The 19307-nt window shown below is 42.1% G+C and overlaps 1 protein-coding gene across 3 annotated transcripts in view; it reads left to right on the top strand.

The window, feature by feature from the left end:
• The window catches only part of GADL1 (glutamate decarboxylase like 1), a 505418-nt gene that overhangs the window by 93756 nt on the left and 392355 nt on the right, over positions 1-19307 (top strand). For 2 of the 3 annotated variants that reach the window (XM_055558455.1, XM_055558454.1), the window contains exons 2-3: positions 1331-1517; positions 3376-3469. The gene's annotated coding sequence lies outside the window, so the exon portion shown is untranslated. The remainder of the gene's footprint in view (positions 1-1330; positions 1518-3375; positions 3470-19307) is intronic. The other variant, XM_055558457.1, reaches the window with a different exon arrangement.

Here is a 19307-nt window from a genome sequence, read left to right as displayed (position 1 = left end):
GTATAGCACAGGGAACTGTATTCAGTATCTTATGATAACGTATAATGGAAAGAATCTGAAAAAGAATATATATTAATATGTAACAGTCACCTTGCTGTATACCTGAAATTGGTACAACACTGTAAATCAACTATACTTCAATAAGTGAATAAATAAGTCAACATTAACATAAAAGGGAAACAAGAGCAACTCCGTTTTTCAAAAGCTATTGTATGTAAAGTTTTCCATCATTTGTTACCAAACACAGTTCTTAACTGAGAGCAGCTAAAAAGCCATAAAAAGACTGACTCAAATTGTCTCAGTGAACAGAGCTATCACCACCCCAGTGCTCCCCAGGAGGTGGAATTGGCGTGGAACTTTTGGACAGAGCTTATTAAGCCATACTAGGTGGACATTGTAGATGCTTTATTTTTAGGACTTCTGGGAGGTCAGATCTTCTTATTGAAATTAAGTTTCTGTCTAGGAAAGGAAAGTAGGGATTTGGGAATGTAATTGAGGCATGAAGTTCAGAATTTCCTCCCTGAAGGAGTGGTTCTATCCCATGGAGTCACGTGTGAAGAGTATGAATGAGCATGGGGAGAGTCAATGACTGATTCTATCTGGTTGGCCTCTAGGTCATTTTGGCTGTGGCTCATACAGCACAGAGAAGACAGCCTAAAGAAAATCCAAGGTGGCCACAGCTTTCCCTGCCCATGTCTAATTAATGACTCTGCAGCTCATATAAATGAGAGATTTTACACTGACCACACAGCTGTAATTGAGCATTTCACTGTCTTTTCTGTGCAGAAATGGCCATGTTCATCCTGTGGAGTGGAATAAGACGATTACTCTCGCTCTTGTTGCATAATAGTTATCCCATCAATAAAACATGGTTTCACATCTTTCAAGGGGAGCTAAAGTACTAACATTTACGTTGAAATAAAAAGGAGGCACTTTAAAGCCTTTCTATATAAAATCCCAAGCCATTTAAATAATGAGTAGGGTTTCTAAATTTGCCTCTTGATAAGTTATAGTTAATATAAGGCTGAGATGAGTAAATAGTAGCTTTGTAAAAGGAGAATATTGAACCAGAAATCTCTCCCCCTTCACGCTCACACTGATTGTGAAAATGGATGTGACTCTTTTCTCTTCCAGTTCCCATGCCCTTTACAAGGTGGCATTGTCACGTCTCTCATAAAGCTGGGGCTTAGAGCCCACTTATGGCAGTTTTAAGATACAGTCTCAAGTCTCCCTTCTCCTGAATAAGGATGTGATAAAAGGAGTTGGCAGAAGTGATGCTATACCAGTTTCTGGGCCAAGACTTAAGAAACTAGCAACTTTCCTTTTCCAGTCTCTTAGGATCCATCTCCCATGATTCAAGAAGTGTAACCTGCCCACTGAGAATCTTCCCTGGGCAGGAATTTGCCAGCCATGGGATGGGGCCATCTTGGAAGTGGATCCTTCAGCCTTAGTCCAGCTGACATCTAGTGGAGCAGAGATGAATTGTCCCCACCGGGCTCTGGCCAAATGATAGATTGGTGAGTAAAATAATGAATTATGTTTTAAAGTAGTTAGTTTTGAAGTGATTTGTTATATAGAAATATAGATAACTGAACTATTTCCCTTGAATAGGAGCTGGCTGGCCAATAAAATGTTGAAGAGGTGATGTCTAGCTTATACCGATACTTAACAGGCCTTAGGAGCATCTACTTCCATCTTGATATCCTGCCTACTGGAGGATAAGAGACTTCTGCCCAGCTGCTCTTTGCCCCAGTCAACAGGCCAGTAACCACGCTGCCTCTAGAAATGTGAAACCTTCCTGGACCAGTCCACCTCCCTGTGACCAACTGCAGATGCATGAGCAAGCTAGTCAGGATCCAGCAAGCCTGGCCCAGTGCAGAGTGTCTTGGATGTTTCTCTTACCTGAGTAATCTTGGCCTCAACCGTGAATGGAGTAGAGGAGAGGCAGCACATCCTCCAGCGGGCCCTCCTTCACATACTTAGAACCAGTCAGTGCCAAACTCCAGCCATGGCGCACGTCTGCTAGGGAGTGACGTGAGCATATGTGGAAGGACAAATGATAAGGAAAAGAATATTTTGGGATGCCAAACTGAAGTAATAACTTTAAATAACTATTAGTACAAGAATGAATTTGGAAGCAGGATACACAGACAATGAAATGCAATATAGCACTGGAAATGAGTAAACTAAAACCACACATATAAGAGAAATCTCACTAACATAATTTTGAGTGAAAAAATCAACTTGGGTAGCAAACTGAAGCATTTTTCTATCAGGCATCTAATTTTTTTTTTTTTAAGTCTGTGTTCCTGTAATCAGACACTTATAAGCTGCATGGGAAAAGATAGTGATCATAGCTTATTTGATAGTTGGAGTACAGACTCTATCTGTTCAGTTCAGTCGCTCAGTCGTGTCCAACTCTGTGTGACCCCATGAACCGCAGCACGCCAGGCCTCCCTGTCCATCACCGACTCCCGGAGTTTACCCAAACTCATGTCCATTGAGTCCGTGATGACATCCAGCCATCTCATCCTCTGTTGTCCCCTTCTCCTCCTGCCCCCAATCCATCCCGGCATCAGGGTCTTTTCCAATGAGTCAGCTCTTCGAATGAGGTGGCCAAGGTACTGGAGTTTCAGCTTCAGCATCAGTCCTTCCAATGAACATCCAGGACTGATCTCCTTCAGAATGGACTGGTTGGATCTCCTTGCAGTCCAAGAGACTCTCAAGAGTCTTCTCCAACATCACAGTTCAAAAGCATCAATTCTTCAGCATTCAGCTTTCTTCATAGTCCAACTCTCACATCCATACGTGACCACTGGAAAAACCATAGCCTTGACTAGATGGACCTTTGTTGGCAAAGAAATGTCTCTGTTTTTAATATGCTATCTAGGTTGGTCACAACTTTCCTTCCGAGGAGTAAGCGTCTTTTAATTTCATGGCTTTATCTGTAATGTTATGTAAGAACAGTTACAACATTTCATCAAATTTATTCATGTAAAAATAAAGCTTACACCTAATAAACCATCTGTCACAATCAATGAGCTGTTGATACTTTAAGAGAGAATAATTAGTGACCAACTTGGGATGTATACAAATAGGCATATCATTGATGTTAGACCTTAGCTTTTATTTCATCAGTTTTATGAACATTACTCAGAATTAGACTATAATAAGATTTTTCAGAGATTTTATGCAGTGTATTTATTTCAAGTGTTCACAATGTATTGTCTTCTATTCCCAAGGCCTCAGGCTCTTCCAGCCCAGTCATTGCCTCTGGGAACTGAAGCACACCAGGGCTAACGCCAGATTATTCCTGAGATTCTCCTCATAGAGCTGACACGGGCTTTTTAAATCTTGACTCATACTTCCCTGTAGGTTGCTTCTGGAATTGTGACCTTCACACTGCAGAAGCGCTCTGAGGTCTCCAAGAGCTGTGATCACACCAGTGCAGGGCATGTCCCTCAGGGAGGTGAGTACTGTCCCCACCTGCCATCTTCCACGTCTGGTCTGTGGCTATGTGTAGCCCCTCTGAAAGCCGGTCAGTGGGGTTCTTCCCTCCTCCATGGTTTCGCTTTTGCTGTAGGTTCAGTGAGGTCACTGCCCCTCTGTGGGGGTGTATTCTGTGACCTTTGACCTGAGACTTTGCAGTACATCCTGCTGTGGGGGAGTGTGTGTCCTGCGCTCACCCTGAATGTGGGCTCCGCTGCGTGACTAGGATGACACGAGGCGAGGTGGCTGGCCTGGGAGAGCTTGTCCTCTTGTTCTTTTGTCATCACTATGGGAAAAATTTGTCTCAAATAGCCTCTGGTTCAAAGGTAGAGCAGATCTGAGCCTGCTCATATTGAGGCAGAGCCACTCTAGCTGACTTGCACAGCTGTGAGTATGAAAAATAAATGTTGCAGAAAGCTGGATTTGGTAGCGGGGTTGGGGGGGTGGGGTTGTTACGCAGCAAAAACTGACTAATGCCACTCAGAGCCAAGTAATTCCAGTGAGCTGAGTAACTTTGGTAAGTCTCCTCAACAAATATCTCGGACAGCTACTTCACAATATTAAAATAAATTGAAGATATTCTATAGGTGTAATAAGTATGCTATTTTGTCTTTTAAAATAACTTTTAATATAATATGTATTTGAATTTCTCCTTAGATGTTTATAGGCATTTTGTTTCTTTTCTGTTGTCAATGTGTAATTTTCAAAAATTTAAAAACATCATTCCCATACAAATATAAAGTGAACACATGTCACCAATTTAATTAACTCATTAATGAGGGAACAAGTGAGATGGTAAAACTGGTTCCAAGAGCATATAAGGGACAGTTATTTCTGGGCACTCAAAAAAGATTGTTAAAAGAAAGTTGCTAGGTTACATACACAACTGGTTAATTCTCTACAGAATGAGGAAACATTAACCTCTGAGGCTTTCTTTTCTACTGGACTGTGGAGATGAGTGAAGATCAGCCACACAGACAAAGGTTATTATTCAGAGCTTGGTATAGCAAGGGAGTCAGCCATGTCACTCACGTTTTGGAAGAAACTCAATGGCAGGCAGTAGAGGAAGAAGCCTTTATAGTGGAAATGAGGGGGAGCTCTGGGTGTGCCCTGACGGAGGCTGTTGGGATAGAGCAGCCTAGGTGGGCTACACAGAAGCAGGGCATCCTGTGTGATTGGTGGGGTGTATATTTCACAATTGCACTCATCTCACACACTAGCAAAGTAATGCTCAAAATTCTCCAAGCCAGGCTTCAACAGTACATGAATGGTGAACTTCCAGATGTTCAAGCTGGTTTTAGAAAAGGCAGAGGAACCAGAGATCAAATTGCCAAAATTCACTGGATCATCAAAAGAGCAAGACAGTTCCAGAAAAACATCTACTTCTGCTTTATTGACTATGCCAAAGCCTTTCACTCTGTGGATCACAACAAACTGTGGAAAATTCTTCAAGAGATGGGAATACCAGACCACCTGACCTGCCTCCTGAGAAATCTGTATGCAGGTCAAGAAGCAGCAGTTAGAACTGTACATGTAACAACAGACTGGTTCCAAACAGGGAAAGTAGTACGTCAAGGCTGTATATTGTCACCTTGCTTATTTAACTTATATGCAGAGTACATCATGTGAAATGCCAGGCTGGATGAAGCACAAGCTGGAATCAAGGTTGCTAGGAGAAATATCAATAACCTCAGATATGCAGATGACACCACCCTTATGGCAGAAAGTGAAGAAGAATTAAAGAGCCTCTTGATGAAAGTGAAAGAGGAGAGTGAAAACGTTGGCTTAAAGCTCAGCATTCAAAAAAACGAAGATCATGGCATCTGGTCCCATCACTTCATGGCAAATAGATGGGGAAACAATGGAAGCAGTGACAGATCTTATTTTTGGGCTCCAAAATCACTGCAGATGGTGACTGCAGCCATGAAATTAAGACACTTACTCCTTGGAAGAAATCTATGAGCAACCTAGCCAGCATATTAAGAAGCAGAGACATTACTTTGCCAACAAAGGTTCATCTAGTCAGAACTATGATTCTTCTAGTGGTCATGTATGGATGTGAGAGTTGGACTATAAAGAAAGCTGAGCCCCTAAGAATTGATGCGTTTGAACTGTGGTGTTGGAGAAGACTCTTGAGAGTCCCTTGGACTGCAAGGAGATCCAACCAGTCTATCCTAAAGAAAATCAGTCCTGAATATTCACTGGAAGGACTGATGCTGAAGCTGAAGCTCCAATCCTTTGGCCACCTGATGCAAAGAACTGACTCATTTGAAAAGACCCTGATGCCGGGAAAGATTGAAGGCAGGAGGAGAAGGGGACGACAGAGGATGAGATGGTTGGATGGCATCACTGACTCGATGGGCATGAATTTCAGTAGGCTCCAGGATTTGGTGATGGACTGGGAAGCCTGGTATGCTGCAGGCCATGGGGTCACAAAGAGTTGGACACAACTCAGTGACTGAACTGAACTGGATATTTGACTTTCTCTGGTTGGTCTTCAGTTGGAAGCAGGCATACAAATTAGAAAGCTGTCAGTTATTGATCCAGTCTTAGCTATTCTCTGATCATTACAGAGCTTATTGTTTGGCTTCCTGAGTTGTTACTGGAGATGGAGATCTGATTCTTACAGGTCCAACCTACAGCCATCTGGCTTCCAGGACTGGTTACTAGAGATAATTCCTTCAATTTCTGTCTCAGAATTCTGTTTTTATACATGGTCTGGCTACTTCCCATTTGTGTATTCAGATTCTTCCTACAGAACTCTACAAATTAACATGTAACTTCACAGTGGTTGAGCTCTATTCAAATAATAAGCTGTAAGTCAAATACAGGTGCACTGTGTTAGAAAATTACAAAGTCCTTTATGTTGGCCTATTAAACAAAATTCTAGCATGACATTGAAAAGACACCCCATTGAAAAGTCATACTCTTTACCTTATTTCCAAATTTTGGATAATGCTTTTCTTATCATTGTATGTTAAGGAAGAATAGATATAAGAGATGGTAACACATAGAGTTCTGGGAAAAGTAGAAATGAGACAGAAACTGGACAGAAGCACTATAATCATATCAGCATAAATTTAATCCCAGGAGTCAATGGTATTATTAGAAAAATCTATGCTGGGCACAGTTTGAACAGTGTTCTTCAATCTGTTTTACCCAGAGTAGGACTTGCATTGTTAAATCTTTGTCTGATTTACTCCATAAGTCCATTTCCCAGTTGTTTCACAATCCAAGAGTCCATTTTTCTCCTTGCATCTTAACACTAATTACTTCCTGCAATATATCATTCATTGAACTAGATACATAAGATTTACTTTACAGACTCCTTGATCACTGATTCTAGGAAAACTAGACACACAGACTTTCTTCTTTAAACTTGAAATGCCCTCTTCCCCATTCTAGAGTAGCATCTGGTATAATCATATTCAGCTTTGCAGTTTTTTGACCAAACTTCTAAAATTCTCAAATTCTGTACTGACAGGTGGCTCATTTCAGTTTAGTTCAGTCACTCAGTCAAGTCAGACTCCTTGTGACCCCATGAATCACAGCACGCCAGGCCTCCCTGTCCATCACCAACTCCCAGAGTTCACTCAAACTCATGTCCATCGAGTTGGTGATGCCATCCAGCCATCTCATCCTCTGTCGTCCCCTTCTCCTCCTGCCCCCAATCCCTCCCAGCATCAGAGTCTTTTCCAATGAATCAACTCTTCGCATGAGGTGGCCAAAGTATTGGCATTTCAGCTTCAGCATCATTCCTTCCAAAGAACACCCAGGACTGATCTCCTTTAGAATGGACTGGTTGGATTTCCTTGCAGTCCAAGGGACTCTCAAGAGTCTTCTCCAATACCACAGTTCAAAAGCATCAATTCTTTGGTGCTAAGCTTTCTTCACAGTCCAACTCTCACATCCATACATGACCACTGGAAAAACCATAGCCTTGACTAGACGGACCTTTGTTAGCAAAGTAATGTGTCTGTTTTTGTATATGCTATCTAGGTTGGTCATAACTTTCCTTTCAAGGAGTAAGCGTCTTTTAATTTCATGGCTACAGTCACCATCTGCAGTGATTTTGGAGCCCAAAAAATAAAGTCAGCCACTGCTTCCATTGTTTCCCCGTCTATTTCCCATGAAGTGATGGGACCAGATGCCATGATCTTCATTTTCTGAATGTTGAGCTTTAAGCCAACTTTTTCACTCTCCTCTTTCACTTTCATCAAGAGGCTTTTGAGTTCCTCTTCACTTTCTGCCCTAAGGGTGGTGTCATCTGCATATCTGAGGTTATTTATATTTCTCCCGGCAACCTTATTCCAGCTTGTGCTTCTTCCAGCCCAGCGTTTCTCATGATATACTCTGCATATAAGTTAAATAAGCAGTGTGACAATATACAGCCTTGACAGACTCCTTTTCCTATTTGGAACCAGTCTGCTGTTCCATGTCCAGTTCTAACTGTTGCTTCCTGATCTGCCTAAAGGTTTCTCAGGAGGCAGGTCAGGTGGTCTGGTATTCCCATCTCTTTCAGAATTTTCCAGTTTATTGTGATCCACACAGGTGGCTAGAACCTAACAATTCAACTTGTATTTGATGATTAGATAAAATATTTATTTTCTAAAACCAAAATGGACAGCATTTCCTGCCTTATTTGGGTATCTGTGGTGTTCCGTTACCTGTCTTTACCTACCTGTAAGCTTGTTAATTCTGATAGGCATCCAACCATGCACCAGCGTTTCACAAGACCAGAGGGGTGGTACTGTTAGCAGGAAAAAGTCTTCACATGTAATATTAAATATGAATTTAATTAATTGGCTTCAGCCATGAGAGAAAAGAAAATCTGTATTTCTACTTTAGATGTTATTTGAACTAAGTTTTTTTCAGATGCCATTACTGTGTAGTTTACTGATTCCTACCTTATCATTTGTGGCCAAAACATCAGCCACCTGGTCATCCACTAGATGTCAGTGCATCCCCGCACTGAAGATATTGGTAAAGAATCCATCTGGGGTCAAAAAAACATGTCTTCATGAGAGGTCATATCCTGCCTGCCTCTTATTGGCACGAGAGATGCCATGACAAGACCAGCTTTCCATTATTTTCCCTACAGGACAGGCTCAGATGACTTTTATCACTGGGTGGTTGACATCTGCAAACTCTGGTCTCAATAACCACTTGCTTTCTTCCTCCTTGTTAAGCATGGCCGTCTGCAATTGGATTTGAAGAGATATCAATGCTTTGTTTTGCTGCCTGAAATAAATGACACAAAATGAACCTGAATGCCAGGATCAGGTGACACACATATTAACCTGTCTGTCAGTCTGATCACTCACCTAGAGCCAGACATCCTGGAAATCGAAGTCAAGTGGGCCTTAGGAAGCATCACTATGAACAAAGGTAGTGGAGGTGATGGAATTCCAGGTGAGTTTTTTCAACTCCTAAAAGATGATGCTGTGGAAGTGTTGCACTCAATATGGCAGCAAATCTGGAAAATTCAGCAGTGGCCCCAGGACTGGAAGCAGTCAGTTTTCATTCCAATCCCAAAGAAAGGCAATGCCAAAGAATGTTCAAACTACTGCACAATTGCACTCATCTCACACACTAGCAAAGTAATGCTCAAAATTCTGCAAGCCAGGCTTCAGCAATACGTGAACCGTGAACTTCCAGATGTTCAAGCTGGTTTTAGAAAAGGCAGAGGAACCAGAGATCAAATCCACTGGATCATAGAAAAAGCAAGAGAGTTCCAGAAAAACGTCTACTTCTGTTTTATTCACTATGCCATAGCCTTTCACTCTGTGGATCACAGCAAACTGTGGAAAATTCTTCAAGAGATGGGAATATCAGACCACCTTACCTGATTCTTGAGAAATCTGTATGCAGGTCAAGAAGCAGCAGTTAAAACCGGACAAGGAACAACAGACTGGTTCCAAATAGGAAAAGGAGTATGTCAAGGTTGTATATTGTCACCCCGCTTATTTAACTTATATGCAGAGTACATCATGCGAAATACTGGGCTGGATGAAGCACAAGCTGGAATCAAGATTGCCGGGAGAATATCGATAACCTCAGATATGCAGATGACAAAACCCTTATGGCAGAAAGCGAAGAAGAATTAAAAAGCCTCTTGATGAAAGTGAAAGAGGAGAGTGAAAAAGTTGGCTTAAAGCTCAACATTCAGAAAATGAAGATCATGGCATCTGGTCCCATCACTTCATGGGAAATAGATGGGGAAACAATGGAACAGTGACAGACTTTATTTTGGGGGTCTCCAAAATCACTGCAGATGGTGACTGTAGCCATGAAATTAAAAGACATTTGCTCCTTGGAAGAAATCTATGACCAACCTAGACAGCATATTAAAGAGCAGAGACATTACTTTGCCAACAAAGGTCCGTCTAGTCAAGGCTAAGGTTTTTCCAGTGGTCATGTATGGATGTGAGAGTTGGACTGTGAAGTAAGGTGAGTGCTGAAGAATTGATGCTTTTGAACTGTGGTATTGGAGAAGACTCTTGAGAGTCCCTTGGACTGCAAGGAGATCCCACCAGTCCTTCCTAAAGGAGATCAGTCCTGAATATTCATTGGAAGGATGGATGCTGAAGCTGAAACTCCTATCCTTTGGCCACCTCATGTGAAGAACTCACTCATTAGAAAAGACTCTGATGTTGGGAAAGATTGAAGGCAGGAGGAGAAGGGGACGACAGAGGATGAGATGGTTGGATGGCATTACTGACTTGATGGATATGAGTTTGAGCAAGCTCTAGGAGTTGATGATGGACAGGGAAGTCTGGTATGCTGCAGTCCGTGGGGCCGCAAAGAGTCTGACACAGCTGAGTGACTAGACTGTACTGATAAGTCCTCTGAGTCATCTGTAATGACCCCCAGAGTGGACCTTTGCTCTCCCGATTGTTACAGCCATGCTGCCTACTGTCACTTGTATCTGAAACCCCTGAGACCAACAGCTTCCTTCCAGCTGTGCAGAAGGCACAGTGTGTGCGGTGCAATACAGCCATGTATCCTTGCTTCATACAAGCAGGTGTTTAATCAGAGCGTCTCTGGTGCAGTCTCTGGCATTCACGGTGGTGATAACTAAGGGTTCAGAAACTCTCTGCGTGGGAACAGTTGGGACTGACAGTCTTTGAATCCTATCTGTTTGAGTTAAAGGTGGATTTGCCAAAGCATCCTCTAAAGAACACTGGTCCTGTAGGATGTGACTGGATGGTACTGAGAGATCTAATTGAGGACCCGAAAAGGATTCCATGAAGCACTCTGCAGAAACCCAAATCAAACATGTTTCTGTGATACAGAACTTCCAGCAGCTTTAGTGTCTTATGTGCATTATGAATATCCAAGAAGACGTTACCGTGTACAGAGTTTTACCACTTTTTAAAAAAAAACCTTAGAATAATTATTTGACAGCATATCTTGCCAAACCAGTTGATTTTGAAGTGTGAAAAAAGACTAAAAGACTTCTGGACTATAATCAGGAAATCGTCTCACATTCCTCTTTCATCTTTCTTTCTCCTTTCTTCTTCCTCATATACTGAGGACATATTATCATTCCGGCACTATTCAGGAACAATGTAATAAGGGAGGTGCCATACATGGAACAAAGGGAATTAGTGGGGCGTAGTTTTTCCAGTAACGTATTAATATCATCTTTGATCTCGGTGCATTTTACACTTAAAAGATTTTGAAGTCCACAAGCCGCCCGGAAGAGGCCCCAGGCACCGCCACTGGACACACGGCTCATGGGGGAGGGGTAGCCCCCTCTGTATTCAGAGGGATCTTTTCCCCTTGCAATACCATCATTTAGTGAGGGGTCCACAGGAAAGAGACTTCGCCAACAGGAATCAGACAGGCAAATTCAGACTTGCTGGCACGACGGAGACAAATGTCTGAAACAGAATTAAGTGCTCTAAAGAGACTGGCTTTAAAAAAAAACCACACAAAGAGGGATGTTAGAGGTAAGAACCACGGTTAAAATGCAGAGAATTGAAAGCATGCTCAGAACTCACAGTGTCCAGTGGGAACAAAGCCTTTAAGTTGAGAGGGTTCCTTGTTTGATGCTTCTCTCTGGTGTGCAACAACAGAAGGTCTCAAAATGCCTACTGAGGCCTGAATGAGGCAAACCCCAGGCTGCTAAATATAGATGCTGCAAGATCGAAGCTGGGCCTCCCGTCTCCTGGGAATGTTTGCGTAGTGGGCACTGTCTGCCCTCAGATCATCAGTTTACCCCTAGAGTCCTGTCCTGGGGATCGAGAACTTTCCTGTCTTGGCTTAGCACCGATTTCTAGCACTTTCTCATAGAAGTGCAGAGAAGGTGGAGTAGGGGTGTGGAGAAGCAGTCAGGTCACAGCGTTGTCTTTGGGGGGACACTGGGAAGACGGCTGGGCCATTAGAGTGGGCTGCTTAGTGGAGGGATGACAGTGTGTCTTGACCTTTAACCAGTGCCAGGGAATGTGAGGGTAAAGTTAAGGCTTTGATAGGCGTTCATGTGTAAGCCTCAGCTTGAAGTCAAATATCGCTTTTAAAAAACTTTCCTTGGAATGATGGTATACCTATAGAAAGTTTGGCATAAGTGTAAATCTTGATGAATTTTCACAAACTGAAATGTACCCTTTTCACTAGTACCCAAGTCAAGAAATAAAACAGCACCAGGGCCCCAGAAGTCCCCTTTCACTTGTTAACCCCTGCCAAGAGCAACTACAATCCAACTTATAATAGTGCAGATTAACTTTTGCCTGTTTTTGAACTTCCTATAAATGGAACCTTGCAATTTGTGCTCATTTGTATATGGTCTCTTTTATTCAACGTTGTATTTGTGAAGCTCATCTTTACTGTGGAAATTGGTCATTCCCGTGGGTGTAGAAATTTTTATTGTATAGGTTGGTAGCCATGTATTCACCTATATACTGTTGAAGGGCATGGCAGTAGTTACAGTTCAGGGCGATGGGAACAGTGCCGTCACGACATCCTTGTACGTGGCTTCTGGAGAATGTGCAGATGCGTCACGTTGCTTTAAATGTTCAAATCTGTTGGCACAGAATCAGTGGGATCTGATTAGGGAAAGTCCATCCTTCACTCTCTCAGATCCCATTCCCTAGACAAGTCCAAGGATAGCAAAAGCTCAGAACCACCAGCTTGCAGAGGAAAAGCAGAAGCTGTAGTACCTCTGCCTCTAATGCTCCTCTCAGCTGCCCTTCGAGGTGGTGTCTGCATCACCCACCTGCGTCTGGCCACGGGAGACGTGATCTCCACGTTACAGAGACTCCGCCGTCCAGGGCGATCAAGCTGACTTGCTGGCAGGACTGGTTCTTACCATGTATGCACAGATAGCCTTGCCTGCCCCAGCCTCTCTCTCCTTCTGCCCATGAGCCAAGGCATCCAGATGGGATGAAGTTTGGGTGCCACATCCTCACACAGTGTTCATAACCAGATATTCTCTAGTCTGTGCCTAGAAATAGACTTGCTTTACAATCTGAGTCTCAGATTAGATTCCCCACGATTATGGGTACCCTAAGAATTCTCTGTTGATTTTTCCTGCCACCTAGCCTCTGCCAGGGCCACATTAAATGTGTCTATACAACCTGACACTTAAGAGGATTTGGGCTTTGCACTTGCTCTTGTTTCTCCCAGAATGCCCTTGAGTCCTCTGACAACGAACAGATTCAAAAAGGCACATGAAAGGGAGAACCCTAAAAGGATGCGTGGGGGGTGGCTGGGAGGGGGACTCCAGAGGGAGGGGATATATGTATACTTAGAGCTGATTCACATCGTTGTATAGCAGTTGTAAAGTAATTATCCTCCAATTAAAAATAAATTAAAAAAAAAGATAAGAAGGTACCATCTAACTCCATCTGCCATCAGCTCTCAGCTCTGGGCCTTTGCAAAACTGGAACATTTTCTAACAGAACAATGGATACCTGTTTTTCATTTGTATAATTAAATGGAAAAGAGATTATCTTTATGGAGATGACCTAATGTTGAATGATAGAAAGCAAATTGCAAAAGGATAATTTTTGCAACATAATACCATTTATGGGAGATATAAAACCCCAAGAAACATTGACATATTTCATTGGCAGCAGTTAAAAATAAGGCTGAGAGTGGAACATACAAGTCTCAGGATGGTGGTGACCTCTGGAAAGGGGTGGTTGTGGTGGGTTTTGGGGGGACATATTAAGTGCATCTGTGACATTGTTTGCAGAGTAATCTAGAGCAAATATAGCAGAATAGTCATGTCTCTTAAATCCTGGATAGTTGTTATATTACTTCCTGAACTTTACATTTGAAGGGTTTCATATTTTTTTAATTAAATGTTGAAAAGTCTTCCTCATATACACTTCTCCAGTGCTAAGCTGAAAATATTAAAGTAGAAAAACCAAGAAATGAAACTGTATATATAGTGTGATCCCAAAGCTGTGCCAAAAAGTGGAAAGAAAGATTAAAAAACACATCATAAAAAAAATGTTAACAGTCATTTCCAGTTGGTGTCAATAGTGGATGGTGTGCGTGTGTGTGTGCATGCCTGTGTGTGATACAAAGATAGCACGTGTATTTTTATTTATATCCTCTTATTTTCCCAATTACTGAAGGAAATTACACCCAATGTGGCATAAAATTATTTTGAGCTGAACAGTCATTTGAGAATCAAAAGATGCAGAAAGAGAGTCTGTCTGATTCTCATCCCCCTTTATTTGCCTAGAAGTAGAATCTTCCAAAACAATTTGGTTGCCGTTAAGTTCCCCTTTGCGGGGCGGGGTTCCTATACTGGGGGAAGATGTACTGGGGAAAATGAGAAGTTGACACTGGGAAGAGAAATTGCAGAAACAAACATTGTTAGAAAACCATCATCCCTCCCCATCTGCTCTCCTGGAGTATGATTTGTCTTTGCCCAAAGTCATTCATTTTCCCCAAAGTGTCCTTCCTTCCCCTCCTCTTCTCCTATTAAGATGCTATATAAGCCCCAAATGCTAGCTACTGCTTTGAGCCACATTTTCTGGAAGCTCCCCTGTACTTACATGAATAAACTTTGTCTTTTCTTGGGTTAATGTGTCTTCCTGGTTTACTTTGCATGCCCCTAATTATTAAACATAAGTGAGGAGAGGAGAATTGGTTTTTTTTTTCCCTCACCGATATTATCTATCTAATCATTTGCCTAATTGTTAATTAGTACAAATGAGAAGTGAGGAAGAGCGGGATATAGTAAAAAGGGGACAGAAGTTGGTCCAGAGTCAGTGGACATTTGCTAAGCCTGGGGCTGTTTAGGTCCCAGTTCCTTGCGTTGCCTTAGCCCTGTGGGAAGTGAGGTCTACCTCCATTTCTTTGTGCCTCACTCTGACCCTCTCGGGCTCTAGAAAACTGGGCCTTGGGCCTTCCTCGGTGGCGCAGTGGCTGGGACCCTGCCTGCCAGTGCAGGGAACACGGGTTTGATCCTTGGTGCAGGAAGAAAGCTCCCACGTGCTTCAGAGTATCTAAGCCTGTGTGCTGCAACTACTGCATCCCACACCCCCGAGACCCTGTGCTCTGTAACGAGAAGCCACCGCAATGAGAAAAGAAGCCTGCGCACCGCAGCTAGAGAGTGGCCTCTACTCACTACAACTGGAGAAGGTCGACACATAGCAGTGAAGACCCAGTGCAGCCAGAAATAATAAACACTGGGGCTCAGCTCCGCTTGTTCCAAGCTACCATTGCGTTTAGACGTGGCAGAAAGAATCCATCCATCCGAACTAGGGAATTTCATTTCACACTTCTCAGCTGCTGGCGGAGGCTGACTAATCTTGTTGAGAGAAGGCCTGGCACTATTGGAGCCTCTTGTTATTTGCATCTGGGTTGTGCTTCCTACATTGCAAGAAGATACTGTCAGAAGGAGCCAGGTTGAGAGGACTGACAGTATGAGAACGGGCCACTTTGCGGAAGGGAACGTTGCGGAAGTGGAGGACGCGTGACGTATCAGCCATCCCGGATCACGTGTAGACCTACCTCACCCATGCTGCTGCAGCCTTGCATTTGAGGAGCTCTCCTTGACGTTCTCTGCTTTCTGGACTCTCCCTTTCATCTGTCAGTGCAGTTAGTCCCTTCCTGTATCCTCTAGCGGTGCTTCCTAAACCTTTGTGTGCAGAGCGCGCCTGGGGATCTAGTTAAAAGGTAGATTCTGATGCAGCAGGTCTGGGCTGGGAACGGAGATACTGCATTCCTAACGTGCTCCCAGGTGAGACCAAGGCTCCTGGTCCACAGGCAGAGGCTGGAGTATTAAACGTCTATAGGACTTCTTTACTCTTTAAAACGAATACCTGTGGCATCAGTTGGGTTATTGGCAGAGAAGAATGCAGGAAAGACGGAAGTGAAAATTTATTGAGACCTACTCCTTGGAGGTAGTCAGCTCATTTAGTGCTCACGTCTGCCACTTACGTCCGTCTTTGAAGCAGAGCCCTCCACATGGGATGGCCTTCTACCCCAGCCAAGGTTAAGTGACAAAGGTTTGCAAATTGAACTTCCAAAAGGCAGATTAACAGGAGAAAAAACATTTCAGTTTTATGTGCACAGGGCTCCACAAAAAAATGAAAAGCCAAAAAAGCGGTTAGACTTGGAAGCTTATATACCATTTTAAGAAAAGGTGATAAGAGAAGGGACAAGACAAGGGGAAGTTTGGGCTTCTTAGAGTAGTAAATTGTGGGAGTGTATTTATGTGTGGGGAAACTAATGGAAGATAAGGTTTACTTTAGTTAGATTTGTTTCATTCATCTTGGTGCTCAATTTCCCATTTTCTTTATGGTCACAAAACTCCCCTGGAGGAGTGATATAGGGCAGTTCTCATTTCTCAGAAGTTTTTCTGCTTTTCATCAGGCAAGAGAAGCTCTGAGAAGGTTTCTCTCTGCATCTGTTCTCAATTGTCTTTGGCTCAAAATGATCCATGTGCCAATGTGACATATTTTGGAGCGGCATATTCTGTAAGTCCCTTCACACTGAATTAATTTTTTTTAGAGGAATAAGTGAATCCCTGAACAACAATCGTGAGAAATAGATATTGTAACCCAGATTTTATAGATGAGGAAACTGGGAATCAGAGTTTACGTGACTTATCCAAGGTCACACAGTAAAGACTAGAGGCAGCATTCAGCTTTGTAATTATGTTACTTCAAGCCTCAAAAATTAAAAAAGTCAAATTATTAAAAGTTGTGAGCGGTTACTTAGAGAAAATATTCCTTGTTGCTGTGTCCCTCTCCCTTATCTATGCTGGTAGTATATACAAAGCTCCTTTGAGACCAGACCCTCAGTTTGAGTGTAATAATATACTTGACTGTTCACGGTATAAAGTATATCCCAGTAAAACTGGATTAAGGCAAACTTGAGAAGCATCAGAATGTATCTCTGGGTACCTCTTTGCCCTTTTGATGTTTTCTCTTGTTTCTTTTATATAATAAATGCTGAACTGGGTGTCCAATTTCCTCATTATCACCTTATACCTGTTAGGATGTCTTATCAAAAAGATAAGACATAAATGTTGACAAGGATGTGGAGAAATGGGAACCCTTGTTCACTGTTGATGGGAATATAAACTGGTGCAGCCACTGTGGAAAACAGTTTATGGAGGACTCTCAAAAAATAAAAAAAAGAATAGAACCACCACATGATCCAACAATCCTCCTTCTAGGTGTGCATCCAAAGGAAATGAAATCATCATGTCAAAGGTCAAAAAGTATCTGTGCACCCAGCTTTACTGCAGCAGCACGTGCAGCAGCCAGGGTGTTGAAACAACCTGCATGTTTGTCATGGGATGAATTGAATAAAGAAAATGTGGTAGATCTATTCAGTAATATTCAGCCATGATAGAGAAGGAAACCCTGCCACTTGCGACAACATGGGTGAACCTTGAGGGCATTATGCTAAGCGAGATAGTCTAGACAGAAAGGCGAATACTGCACAGTATCACTTATATGGAGTGTAAAATTTTTTAAAAAGTCAAACTCAGAGACAGGGTAGAATGGTAGTTTCTACGGCCTGGAGGGAGAAGTTGGTAAAAAGATACAAACTTTTCTGCTTTAAGATGAATAAGGTCTGAAGACCTAATTGTGTGACATGGTGACTGTAGCTGACATAACACCGTATTGTATAATGGAAATTTGTTAAGAAAGTAGAACTTAAGGATTCTCATCCAAAAGAAAGAAACATGTGAAGTAACAGACGTGTTAATTAACTTGGTGATGGGGATCTTTTCACAGTGTAAACTTTTGTCAAATCGTCACATTGTATGCTTAAATATACAACTTTATCAGTTATATCCAGTAAAGCTAAAAAACCCTATAGGTAGGGAAGAACTACTATAACAGAGTTTGCTGTATGACGTGATACTTGTATTAATTTAATTTGGTAATTATTTCACAATGTGATATATATATATATATATATATATACACACACATATATGAGGAAACAGATGTGTTAATTAACTTGGTGATGGGAATCATTTCACAATGTAAACTTATATTGAATCATCACATTGTACACTTAGATATATGACTTTATTTGTCAAGTTATATCTCAATAAAGCTAACTACTACAACAGAGTTAGCTACATGAGCTGATAGTTGAATTAATTTGGTAATTATTTCACAATGTGTGTATATATGTACACAATGTGTATATATATATTTACAGTCCAGATATGTATGGTTTTATTTGTCAATTATTCCTGAGTAAAATTTAAAAAGCTTTAAAGAAGATGATATCGAGAGAATATTTTTAATATTTTAGGCGTGACATTGCCACTGGGGTTATGTAAAATATTTTCTTATGTGTTAAAGATGCAGATGGAAATACTTCGAGTAAAATGGCCCAGTGTCAGGGATTTTCTCTAAAATAGTGCTGTAAAAGAAAGAGCTAAAGTCCAGTGAAATCGTGATAATTCAAAATTCAGGCAGATGGGGGTAAGGAGCTCATTATACCATTTACTGTACTTTTGTCTATTTTTCAAAACTATCAAGAAATTAAAAACTGCCCAACCCTAACAGTCAAACTCCCAGGCATAAAACCCAGAGAAATTCCCTCTCAGGACTTTGTAGGTTGGCCACTGTGGCCTGGTTTGTAGCAGCAGGGCGTGGAGTTGGACACAACCACCCTGCCCATTTCTGAGGGCATGCCTGGGCGGGAGGCGATGGCAGGGCAGGAGGATATGATGATCTGATCTGCAGTTGTTCGACTCTGCGGCCCCGTGGACTATAGCCTGCCAGGCTCCTCTGTCCTCCACTGTCTCCCAGTTTGCTCAGATTCGTGTCCATTGAATCAGTGATGCTACCTAACCATTTCATCCTCCACCGGCCCCTTCTCCTGGTCCACGGGAGGAGGAAATGGCAAACCAGTATTCTTCCCACAAGAACCCCATGAACAGTATGAAAAGACAAAAAGATCTGCAGTTAGAACCAGGGAATTCTGGGGGGCAACGCACAGCCATCAGAATAGATCTTAAAATAGAGTGCTGAGGTGAAAAGCAAGAAAAAGAAACATCTATACCACAACTTAATTCTTTTTTTATATTATACCTATAACATTATTTTTATCTAATATATATTTATATAAAATTTATACATACATTCACGTAAAACCACACTACATATTTCCCAGAGATACTTTAAAATTCTGGAAAATATATCCAATGCTTAGAGATGGTTGCTTATAGAGGATATGGGAGTTGATGGGAGTGAAAGCAAGTCACTGGATAAAACAAAGAAGTGGCCCCACGTGGCGTAGCGATGTCCGTGTGCCAAGCCCTACAGGATAATGACCTCAGCGTTTTATGCTCCAAAAGATGCAGAAATGTCCACCCAGGG

Source organism: Bubalus kerabau, chromosome 20 (genome assembly GCF_029407905.1).
Source record: "Bubalus kerabau isolate K-KA32 ecotype Philippines breed swamp buffalo chromosome 20, PCC_UOA_SB_1v2, whole genome shotgun sequence".
NCBI classification, from domain to species: domain Eukaryota; kingdom Metazoa; phylum Chordata; class Mammalia; order Artiodactyla; family Bovidae; genus Bubalus; species Bubalus kerabau.
The sequence above is the reverse complement of the archived record's forward strand: the minus strand, read 5'-3'. Positions and strand labels throughout refer to the sequence as shown.